The 12,428-nt window shown below is 33.4% G+C and overlaps 1 long non-coding RNA gene across 1 annotated transcript; it reads left to right on the forward strand.

The window, feature by feature from the left end:
• The first annotated feature begins 3,364 nt into the window (after window positions 1–3,364).
• On the forward strand, window positions 3,365–4,800 carry LOC113382145. The gene is made up of 3 exons (XR_003367635.1): window positions 3,365–3,673; window positions 3,751–3,985; window positions 4,662–4,800. It is a non-coding gene; the product is annotated as an uncharacterized LOC113382145 (long non-coding RNA).
• The last annotated feature ends 7,628 nt before the right edge of the window (window positions 4,801–12,428 follow it).

Consider the following 12,428-nt stretch of genomic DNA (forward strand, 5'->3'; position numbering starts at 1 on the left):
TGGGACTTAGTTAAAATTTTTAAATAAGCCCCGATAAAATTTTCTCGTTATGAAATTTTCAACGTGAGTCTCATTCATTCGAATGTTGGCTTTGGAATGATATAGCGTGCGAAATTAATTCGTTTGTCTTGATCGAGATTTAATAGTTTTTATTTTTGTGCTTATTGACTTTATATTTTTGTACATCGATAGTCCTAAAGGGGTTTCATGGAATTTAATTAGTACCTAGCTTTACTGACAGTTGAAAGAAAGAATTACTATTTGTTCTTGAAACCTTCGTGTATTCGAAAATGCTGTCTTTAAGAGATCTAATAGTTTTCTGTTTTTTTGCTTATTGACTTTATATTTTTGCACATTGATAGTCCTGAAAGGGTTCCATGGAATTTCATTAGTACCTAACTTTATTAACCATCGAAAGTAGATTGGTGCATTGTGTTATTATTTATTAAGACGACGACACTTATATCAGTTTACATAAACAAAACCTATTCAAGCGGTGTTAGAATGAAGGACCTTATCTCATATTCTATGTGTTTTTATTTCAGGAAATGAAAGCAATGTTATATACTGCTGTAGAGGAGGCTCCTGCAGCAGATACCGTAGAACCAGAAGTGTTGGCTAGACATTTTGCACATTTCGATGAACAGTTTTTCCACTATTGTGATAATGAACTTAAAAAATTTAATACTTTTTACTCAGATAAATACTAATAATAATAGTAATTTATTTACTAAATATACAATATTAATTAACTTGCCGTAGGGTAAGTTATAGTAACGGGCCAAAAATCGAAAATGAAAATTTTGCATATCTTCACGTTTCAGAGGTTTTAGAGCATTTTGGAGTACCTCAGAAAGAATTGATGTGTGTGTGTGGATACATTTTTTGCCCACGTTTTCGGGCGCACGAATCAACCGATTTGAATGGTTCGATTTCTATTAACAGGGAGAATGGATTTTAAATTTTTGAAATTGGTTCAGCAGTTTTTGAGAAAACGTGGATATACGGCAAAAAATCTGTTCACATACACACACACATACTTTTTTCAAATTTGGTCTCATTCGATTCAGAATGACTTGAAACGTCGTGAAAACATAAAGTTAGCGAATCGGATTTTTTGATGAAAACATAAACTTCTCCTTCGGGAAGTTAATAATGCCTCTAACGAAGTTATTATAAAAAATATGCTTTTTAGATGAAAAAAAAAACAAATTAATGTTAATGGGGAAAAATTGATGGGGCAATTTTATTCAGATAAATTGTTCCAGGATGAAATTATTGTTCAAAAATGTTGATTAGATAAAAAGATATTCCCTTTTGATAGAACCTTTATTACCAGGGTAACAGATATTAATTAGTCAAACCTTTTTAAAATAGATTATCATAAAAAAATTTATAACTAATATGCATTCCAATATTTTGTTAATAGTTGTGATTTCCGGGCTCAAATCATTACTTTATATTTGTATTGGCATTTTATCTAGTATATTTTATATGTATAATTTTTTTTGTATTATTTTCATACCAAAGTTTTTACTAACGTCATGTCTGTATTTATTGTTTAGAACAAAAACACATCGGTTGCTTTTTGTAAGTTTGTTAATGTAATAAAATTAATGTTATCTTTAATTAATTTATTATAAAATACTTATAAATATTAGACAATGTCTCAATATTTATAATAACTTATTTGAAAACATTCAGTATTCCTCGAACATTTCGTTACGGTACGGGAAGTTCCAGCAATTTGCCTTAAGGCACGATGCCACCCACCCCACTAGTTATTTCTAATATTATAATTAAAATACTTTTATTACTTTAATTAAATTACTCACAGTGATAAATAAAAGAAATTGTATTTCTGAATTCAAAGTTCAGAATTTCTTAGGAACCGTTTCGTGCGCTTCGCGCACTGCTTTGCGTTCGAACGAACTCTATGCGATTGCAGGGTACTATTAGGGTTACGCGCGGGTGTACTGGCTCCGGTTTTTTCAATTTTCCAATGTGTTCCACCAAATTGATTTGAACAATATTTTCAGTACTAAAAGATAAAGCAATAATCTTTCGAATAACGCTAATTAGAAGGTGGTCCAACTAAACGCACTACCGGAAAACATCAATTGAAAAATTATTTTATCTTTTTCAGCTAATAATAATTAATTATTTGGCATCGATTGTTCTACATTATGTGGCCTAAGCCAATATGAATAGAACCACGTTAATTTTTTTTCGATATCTTTTATGGTTACGTCAAAAAGTGAGTTTGAAAAAAGGGGCCACTTTCACATATTTTCAATGATATCTCGGCCATAAGATGAGATACAAAGTTGAAAATTGGTATATCGGTTTTTATCATTTAGACCTATAAAATGGCGTATAAATTATTTAAATACCAGGGTGGGGCCGATTCTATATGGCAATGCGCCCATACCCTTTATTATATAAATATAGTATATAAATATATATATATATATATATATATATCTAAATATATTATATTTATTTCTAATATTTGTCTATAGTTTTGTGTAAAATATATAGTTAATACATATTGTCATTGTGTTTTACTGTTTACTTCTTACACATATATTCTAGACAGATGTAGTTGAAAAACTAGTTACTGATTCAATGAGCTCTTCAGGACGTAGTGTTTTTACCCGAATGAGGTATGTTAGATTTGAGTATGTCTACTTTGATATCAAATACTTAAATTGATAAGTCACGAATAAAAAATATTATCAATTAAATATTTAACTAAGAAATGAGATTTGTGGTATGACTAAATAAATTTAATGTTTGATTTTAAATATCTCTCTTGGATCATTTTTGTATATCAATTTAAATTTTACAACTTGTGCACGGTAAGACTGACTTGAGTAAAAATAAAATTGTTATCTTATATGAATGTAAATAAAATAGAAAAAAATTGTCTGTATATTTATAAATGTGTTTTCATTCTTTAGACATCACTTCAAAACCAAAAAAGTGCGCAAAAAATTATATACTTATACAAAATGTATTTAATGCAATGATCAAACATATCACTAAGTATGTATTTAAACAAAAGATTCAAACAAATATTCGTTGGATTTTCGAACAAAGAGGCGCTCGGGTACATGCAGCGCCATCTTCGCACGCTCCGTAGTCGCACATCTACAAGTTCTTTTTGCATATCTATGGTTTATGCCAGTCTGTGGAATGTCATTGCATAAAATCATTTTCTCATCGGAGTTGGTCAAAAAAACATCGTGGAATACAGAGGGCCTCTTGCCTTTGCTGTCTGGAATATAATTTGGTATGTTGTACTAGTGCTAAGTACATTTCGCTTTACGGATTCACTAGGATTTTATTTCGTGTTCGACAGTGTTGCGTCATACTTTGTTCAAGTCTTATTAGTGTCATAGACACCGGATATATTTTATTTCATAATGTCTACTGTTAAATAAAACTGTTTAGTTGGCCTTGTGCAATATATTCGAAAAGTGATTGTGATTTGTGAATATTTTGGACTCGGTCCTGAGACTTTCGGGAATAATATAATTTATTTTATATTCACTATTGTTTATACAAATATAAAATACTATTTTTCAAAGTTTTTGCTCTAATTGGAAGACACAAAGTGAAAGTAAATCTGAACTACTATTTCATGTTTACTTTTATCATCGAGACTTTCGTGAGTATCTGTACAAATTGTTAAATTCTAAGTGTTATTTAAATCATTACTATCTTCTAACTCACTTCAATTTACAGATCTGACAAATTATGTACATTGGACCACAATCATTACGTCAAGAATTTTAAAGCAAAACTAGTTTATTATAGAACTGCTTTGTGTTCAATGTACTATTTTATCCACTTAAAATAGTCATTACAATTTGATTGAAAATAAAATTGGTGGAACTGCATTGCACACGAAGACAGCTTTGGTGACGTTTAATGATGTTCATCATAATTCAATACTAATTTCTGTATTTTACAGGTGCAGGTACGTTTGAATTTGTGGCATTTTGTGCAGAATCATTCAGTTTTCATGTCACTGTAATGCACTAATTGTGGTTTTATTGGAATTGCATTTGGTATGAATGTATTTATCGAACAGTGAATTTACTCAAGATATTCATTAATTGATACTTTTAGTTTTTGCTTTATCTTTTACAAATTTACGAAATCATTAAAGCATTGGCTTTCATGAATCAAATGACCACTTGCATGATTTGCATTCTTAGTTCTCGTATCTAATAATACTAACAAATACTAACAAACACTAATCCATTCTACTACTACTAAAATATAATGTGGTCGTTTGAATCTTTTAAGTCTATGCAATGTGGATTTGAAGTATTAATTACATTTCAATTTTTATTATTTTGAATTCATGTTAATGCATTTCATATAAAACCAAGTGCGATTATTAAACTGCTAGAAAATTCCCAGAACTATATTTCTGGGCATCAAGATGAAATCACATGAAAACCACAACGTATCATATCAAATAAATTGTTAAGTATCGAATGGCCAAGTAGTATCGAGTGAAAATTTAATTTACATTTATTTTATTTTATTAACCAATTTTATTTTATATTATATTTATATTATATGTATATACTTTATTTATTCTTTACTAGATCTACTGATTTGTAACTTCATAATTTGTTTTTTAGGCATATTTGATCGGACACTGTGATTATTACACAACGGTCAACTGGAATGATACGATCAAAATATTTGGAAAGCATTCAAAGTATGAATAACTTAGAGATTTATCAAACAATGACATTTTTAAGACGATACAAACTTATTCAAGACTTACAAATAAATGCTCTTTGAAGGGGACTAAGAAAAAAGTTCAAGTAAGTGTCTAAAAATCAATATTTAGCTTATCATTATTTTCACATGCTGTTAATTTTTTATTTTATTTCATTGTTTTTATAAAATCTTTTTCATTCAAGATTGAAAATTCAAACTCTACACAGACCCCATCACGATGGATTGTTCGGTAACGCATAAACACTTTTATAAATTCTCTATACAACATCAATGTTTACATTTCTAATGTTTTTTTATTCCAGATCCTGGTTCAACTGCCAATTCAAAAATGCAAGAATATTCATTCCGACTACTTTACTAGGAATCTCTCTAGAAACATTTAATCAGGTGTGTGTTTATCCATAACCAGTATAAATGCAAACATTGCTAAAATATTTCTTTTTTTTCTCAGGTCCTTTCAACTTCTGCTGCTCTGCACACAGACTCCTTCACCAGGAACATTTAATCAGATATGCGTTTATCCATAACCAGTATAAATGCAAACATTGCTAAAATTTTTTTTTTCTCAGGTCCTTTTAACTTCTGCTGCTCTGCACACAGACTCCTTCACCAGGAACATTTAATCAGGTATGCGTTTATCCATAACCAGTATAAATGCAAACATTGCTAAAATTTTTTTTTTCTCAGGTCCTTTCAACTTCTGCTGCTCTGCACACAGACTCCTTCACCAGGAACATTTAATCAGGTGCGTGTTTATCATAACCAGTATAAACGCAAACATTGCTAAAATATTTTTTTTTCTCAGGTTCTTTCAACTTCTGCTGCTCTGCACACAGACTCCTTCACCAGGAACATTTAATCAGACATGCGTTTATCCATAACCAGTATAAATGCAAACATTGCTAAAATATTTTTTTTTCTCAGGTCCTTTCAACTTCTGCTGCTCTGCACACAGACTCCTTCACCAGGAACATTTAATCAGGTATGCGTTTATCCATGACCAGTATAAATGCAAACATTGCTAAAATATTTCTTTTTTTTTCTCAGGTCCTTTCAACTTCTGCTGCTCTGCACACAGACTCCTTCACCAGGAACATTTAATCAGGTATGTGTTTATCCATAACCAGTATAAATGCAAACATTGCTAAAATATTTCTTTTTTTTTCTCAGGTCCTTTCAACTTCTGCTGCTCTGCACACAGACTCCTTCACCAGGAACATTTAATCAGGTGTGTGTTTATCCATAAACAGTATAAATGCAAACTTTATTAAAATGTTTCTTTTTTGCAGATTTTCAAAATTTTTCCTGATGCTCAAAACATCATGAGTTTGGAGAACTCATTCATGTAAATGATTCGCAAGTGTTTTTTTTTAATAACTGCCTGTAATTATGCATGATTAACTTAACTCTTACTAAATCACTAACACGACTAACCTCACTAACTTAATCAGTTATTATAAAAACCACTTGCTGAGTTTTACAATGAATGTCTTGCTGAGGTTGCTTGAAAGACAGCGCTGATTGATTTATCAGGTAATTTATTTTTTATAGTATATTTTATGAGACTTGTTACTAATTCATTGTTTTTGTTCATAGGGTAAACGACAACTTCAAGCCAAATAGTCTTCAACTCTCAAATTACTCAAGACTTGTTCTCCAGCAAAAACAATCGCTCGAACTACTAATTATGTCGTCCCAAGTAACTACCACCGTCTTGTCGTCAGGGAAGGTGTCTACTGTGATATTATATATAGATTAGTTAAGTGCATAAATGTTCATGAAATAATGAATAAATATACTGTATTTAATTCAATTTGTTGTTTTAATTTAATTATGAGACACTTTACGGCCAAATTACATTATGCTGTAACGTAAATTACTAAGATATTTAAACATTTCTAACTTAATAACAAAAATTTCTTGTGTTATCAATAGGGATACTTATTAAGTGCACTCTTAAGTGCACTCTATTAATTAAGTGCACTCTTTAGTGTAGACAATTGTGCAAAACAGTTTCTTTACTGTTTGGGTGTTTGCAACCATCTTGCCGCATCTTGGTTAAGCTCTTTATACCTTTGCTTTTCGATTCGGTAGAAACGCGTTGACAATGGACTTTGCTTTTTTTCAAACACTTATGTTAGTCGAGTGCCTTAAACATTTAATACGTCGGACCGATGTTTTCTCTTGTTTAAATATTACACTTTCTATTATTTCTTTAAATGGTGCACTCTTTTTCCTAGCTATAACTATCACTTAATTTAACATCACCATGTGTTAATATTAATATATATATATATATATATATATATATATATATATGTGTGTGTATATATATATACTATAATTATATATATATATATATATATATATATATTATTGTGTAATAGCGATCGATAATGCTGCATTGTGTAAGAGCAATGCTGATATGCCAATTAACGCAAATTCGATATCGATATCGTGCTAATAAAGTATTGTTAAAAATAGTCAATCAGTGTTGTTCTTTAGAAGTGACAAGATATTTCAGCCAATATTTTAATAAAGAACTCAAGGCAATCCGAAGCCTACTATTACTATAACCACCGCTCGGCAAGGCTGTATTGACTAGGAGGTCAATACGAACCACGTTACCAACAACCCCAATACATTTTAATATATGAGCCGCTCAGTGCACACATCGACTAACTCCACTTTTTGAAAAAACTGAGATATTAGTGGGAAAGAACTTGGTATAATCATAACTTTTTATGATTATAATAATTTACCAAAAGAATAAAAATTGCCACTGTGAAACGAAAATTTAGTTTGACCACTGAATCCATGTCATTTATTTCAGAAGACATTTTGATTAACTCCATTCTGTAGTGTATATGTTCTGGTTGGGTTGGATTTCGAGTTTCAAATTCACGAATTACGAATAAGAACACAGAAGAACTGTAGGGTGTTGTGGGTCTCGAAAAAAATTCATCTAGTTTTATAAAAGACATCGAAGACGTTACAAACTTTGAAAAAATAACATACTAAAATTCGTGTACCCGGCAAAACAAGAATATTAAAACTGCCTGAAGTTTATTGAAACTTGTTCAAAGTACGGAAATAAGAGCTAACTCAATTAAAAATAAATTTCTGGTCGGTGAAAATAGTTATTAATCTATTAACTCAAGATTTTGTTATTATTGAGTCACGCGCGAAAAAAAATCGAGACATAATTTTACCAGATAGTTGATACAATATAATAAAAACATTTAAGAAAAAAGCGATATTGTAGCCAAGAGTTTTTATCTATTTTTTATTTATTTAGAACAATAAATCAATAACAGAAAAGTAACCATCACAAGGTGCCTAGAAAATTGGCCTAAAATGCGCTGAATTTAGAATAGAAAGGTCCAAACCCAACGATATACAATTTAAGTGTGACTGCAATGAAGATCCAAATTTAAAAAAAAAGTTTAAAGTTTAAAAAAAGTTGAAACTTGATTAACTCCACAAGTCATATCAAAACTTTAACTTTAATGATAATTATTTTCTCACTATTAATAGTTATAAATCTTATATACCGTTACATGTAAGCTATATATGTATTTATACGTTCTAAAATATATTTTTCAATTTATATTATAACAGGAATTTTTAAAAGCAATATACATTACTTTATCGCTTTTCTCCACTTTCTGACTTTCGGAGTTAGTCGATGTGTGCACTGAACTATATATATATATATATATTATATATATATATATATATATATATATATACACCTAAGTCTGTTTTTACACGGTCTTTTTGTACACGTTTTGATATAACACGGTTTGAAATTGAATATTTTTAATTTATTTACACGAATTTATTCCATTTAGCACGATTTGAAATTTTATGTACCTAATTTTTTTGTCAATTTAATTTTTGCGAAGTAGGTCATATCACAAAAAGTATTTATGAAAGAAAAAAGTCTGAAACCATCGATAGAATCGATAGTTTGCGAACACAGCTTAAAGATTTAAGTGAATTCCCCTTTAGCGCGTACAAACAATTTTTTACTGGTCAAAGCAAATGTGAATAGCACTAATTTAATTCTTGTTCTTAAAAATTCTTGTTTTTCACCAATTTTAATAGGTTTTTAGAGATTAGGAACAAATCACCCATTTTTGTATAAGATCAATGTCTTTTTTTACACGTTTTTTTTTTACACGGATTCTTCTGGAACCAATCTCCGTGTAAAAACAGACTTAGGTGTATATATATATATATATTATACAATTAGATAAATGTTAACGTATTTTAGTCGTTTTCATTACTGCAATTGTAAGAATAAATTAATATAATTGTATTATTAAATACTGTGATACATTAAGAGTTTTGAATAAAACTAACTAAACTTCATTTGGAGTGTTTCATTTCACACCATTTTCAGTATTATATATATTAGAAACACACCGTACAGGTGCAGGTACTATAAACTGATAAGCTAATGTTATCATAAACATTAATATACTCATTAATTCGTTCTTCGAAGAGGATTTACTTTTCACTCATTTTTCAATCACTTTAATCTATTATACTATTATTTAAAGTCTTAATTAGTTCATTTTAATTAATATACTTTGAATATTGGTAAGTTTTACTTATCTATACTTATAAAAAAAATTACTTAACTATAACTTGTAAAAAAAATTCCATGCTCAGTCTCGTGTTATTTTCTTCTTTTGCACAAGAATATCTTCATTATTATTAATATACCTTATTTTTATTCGCTTCATTATTACATTAATTACATCATATTCTTACCATATTTTTCCTACCATCTCCTATTTTACTTTACACTACCTTACCATAACCTTACACTACCTTTACCTAATACTTACCTACGTTAAGAACTAATGTACTCTTACCTTGCTTACCTTACCACGTCTCGAACCTGCTACCCTGTCCTCTCCTGCGACTCCCACCTCCCAACGCGCGACGCCACGACGATCACATTAATAAACCGTTACAAAGTAGGTGATATATATATTTTAAATTAAACGAAAAAAAAAACTAACAGTTTTATATGGCCAAAAAAAGATTGAGTTGGTATGGCCTGTGTTGGCGTAATTGGTAGAGTGATGGTTTCGTACCGTACAAGGTACCGAGTTCGAATCATACTCAGGACAAAAAACGGAAAGAATAGTGCTGTTCGCGTTATGAATTAATTTATTGTAAGATAGCGCAAGACAAAATTTAGATTTAATAAACTAAGAGGTCATGAGGCCCAAAAAAAAGCAGATTCGGTGTGGCCTGTGTTGGCGTATTGCTAGCGTGCTAGCTTCATGTCACCAGGGTACCGAGTTTCGATTCATACCTCCGGACCCAAAACGCAAAATAGCGTGCCTGTTGACGCTGTGGAACGAGGTATGCACGGAATCACATCCGTTCGAATTTGAGACCCCGGCGGGTATGCTCCCCCTCGATCTCGATTGAGAGGAGAGATACGCGCAGAGAATCCCGCAAACATCCCCTAATGAACCCCGCAGCAGCCCCGAAAAGGGGCGAGGGGGGATTATAGGGGGGTGTGGGGTTCACGAACCCGCGACCCTGTGGTCCAACCCTCCCGAAAAAGGGAGAGGGGGGACTATAGGGGGGTGAGGGTTCCGCGCGACGACCACCACTGGGTCGCGCCGGTTGAAAAGCCGGGTGCATCACAGGGTGGGTCGGTGTGCGAGTCCCCGGAGCACCCTCGAGTGCGATGATGGGGATGTGGGGTGAGGAAAATGCAGTGACGAGGAAAAAAGGGGTGGAAAGATATGAGGAGGGAGAGATGGGGATGGCGGGGGAGAGATAGGGAGAGAGATAGGGGTGGTGGGAGAGATAGGGGAAGAGATGAGGAGAGGGAGAGAGATGGGGGGAGAGATAAGGGGGGGAGAGATAAGGGGGGGAGAGATAAGGGGGAGGGGAGAGATGAGAGAGGGGGAGAGAGACGGATGGAGGGATGGATGAGGCGACAGGCGCGGGGACGTCGTATCCGCGTCGTAGCACGTTGTTATGTATGCGTAAAATGCGTTTAGTCTCCTCCCCTGGTGCGTTCCTCCCTCATCCATCCCTCCCTCCGTCTCTCCTCCCCCTTTCTCATCCCTCCCCCTATCTCTCCCCTCCCCTTAGCTCGACCCTCTAGAGCGCCCCCCCCCTGATCGCCCCCTAGCCTCTCTCCCTCTCCCCTCCCCTTCCCCTCTCCCCCACCCCTATCTCTCTCCCTATCTCTCCCCCGCCATCCCCATGTCTCCCTCCTCATATCTTTCCACCCCTTTTTTCCCTCGTACTGCATTTTCCTCACCCCACATCCCCATCATCGCACTCGAGGGGCTCCGGGGACTCGCACACCGACCCCACCCTGTGATGCACCCGGCTTTTCAACCGGCGCGACCCAGTGGTGGTCGTCGCGCGGAACCCTCACCCCCCTATAGTCCCCCCTTCACCCTTTTTCGGGAGGGTTGGACCACAGGGTCGCGGGTTCGTGAAACCCACACCCCCCTATAATCCCCCTCGCCCCTTTTCGGGGCTGCGCGGGGTTCATTAGGGGATGTTGCGGGATTCTCGCGCGTATCTCTCCTCTCAATCGAGATCGAGGGGAGCATACCCGCCTGGGGTCTCAAATTCGAACGGATGTGATTCCGTGCATACCTCGTTCCACAGCGTCAACAGGCACGCTATTTTGCGTTTTGTGTCCGGAGGTATGAATCGAACTCGGTACCCTGTTGACATGAAGCTAGCACGCTAGCAATACGCCAACACAGGCCACACCGAATCTGCTTTTTTTTGGCCTCATGACCTCTTAGTTTATTAAATCTAAATTTTGTCTTTGCGCTATCTTACAATAAATTAATTCCTCAACGCGAACAGCACTACTTCTTTCCGTTTTTTGTCCTGATGTATGATTCGAACTCGGTACCTTTACGGTACGAAGCCATCACTCTACCAATTACGCCAACAGAGGCCATACCAACTCAATTTTTTTTGGCCATATGAACTGTTAGTTTTTTTCGTTTAAAATATATAATATCACCTACTTTGTAACGGTTTATTAATGTGATCGTCGTGGCGTCGCGCGTTGGGAGGTGGGAGTCGCAGGAGAGGACAGGGTAGCAGGTTCGAGACGTGGTAAGGTAAGCAAGGTAAGAGTACATTAGTTCTTAACGTAGGTAAGTATTAGGTAAAGGTAGTGTTAAGGTTATGGTAAGGTAGTGTAAAGTAAAATAGGAGATGGTAGGGTAAATATGGTAAGAATATGAATGTAATTAATGTAATAATTAAGCGAATAAAAATTAAGATATATTAATAATAATGAAGATATTCTTGTGCAAAAGAAGAAAATAAACACAAGACTGAGAACTTAATTTTTTTTTTACAAGTTATAGTTAAGTAATTTTTTTTTATAAGTATAGATAAGTAAAACTTACCAATATTCAAAGTATAATAATTAAAATGAACTAATTAAGACTTTAAATAATAGTATAATAGATTAAAGTGATTGAAAAATGAGTGAAAAACCATAGATTAGTCTATTTAAAATGGCCAAATTTATAACTACATTAACAATATTAATCATCATAGAATTAGATTACAAAAATTATATTATATGAAATTTATTCAAAATATTAAATCCTCTTCGAAGAACGAATTAATGAGTATAT

This window comes from Ctenocephalides felis, unplaced genomic scaffold, assembly GCF_003426905.1.
Source record: "Ctenocephalides felis isolate EL2017-DRISC unplaced genomic scaffold, ASM342690v1 CF-g0.4_SCAFFOLD_03321, whole genome shotgun sequence".
Taxonomy (NCBI): domain Eukaryota; kingdom Metazoa; phylum Arthropoda; class Insecta; order Siphonaptera; family Pulicidae; genus Ctenocephalides; species Ctenocephalides felis.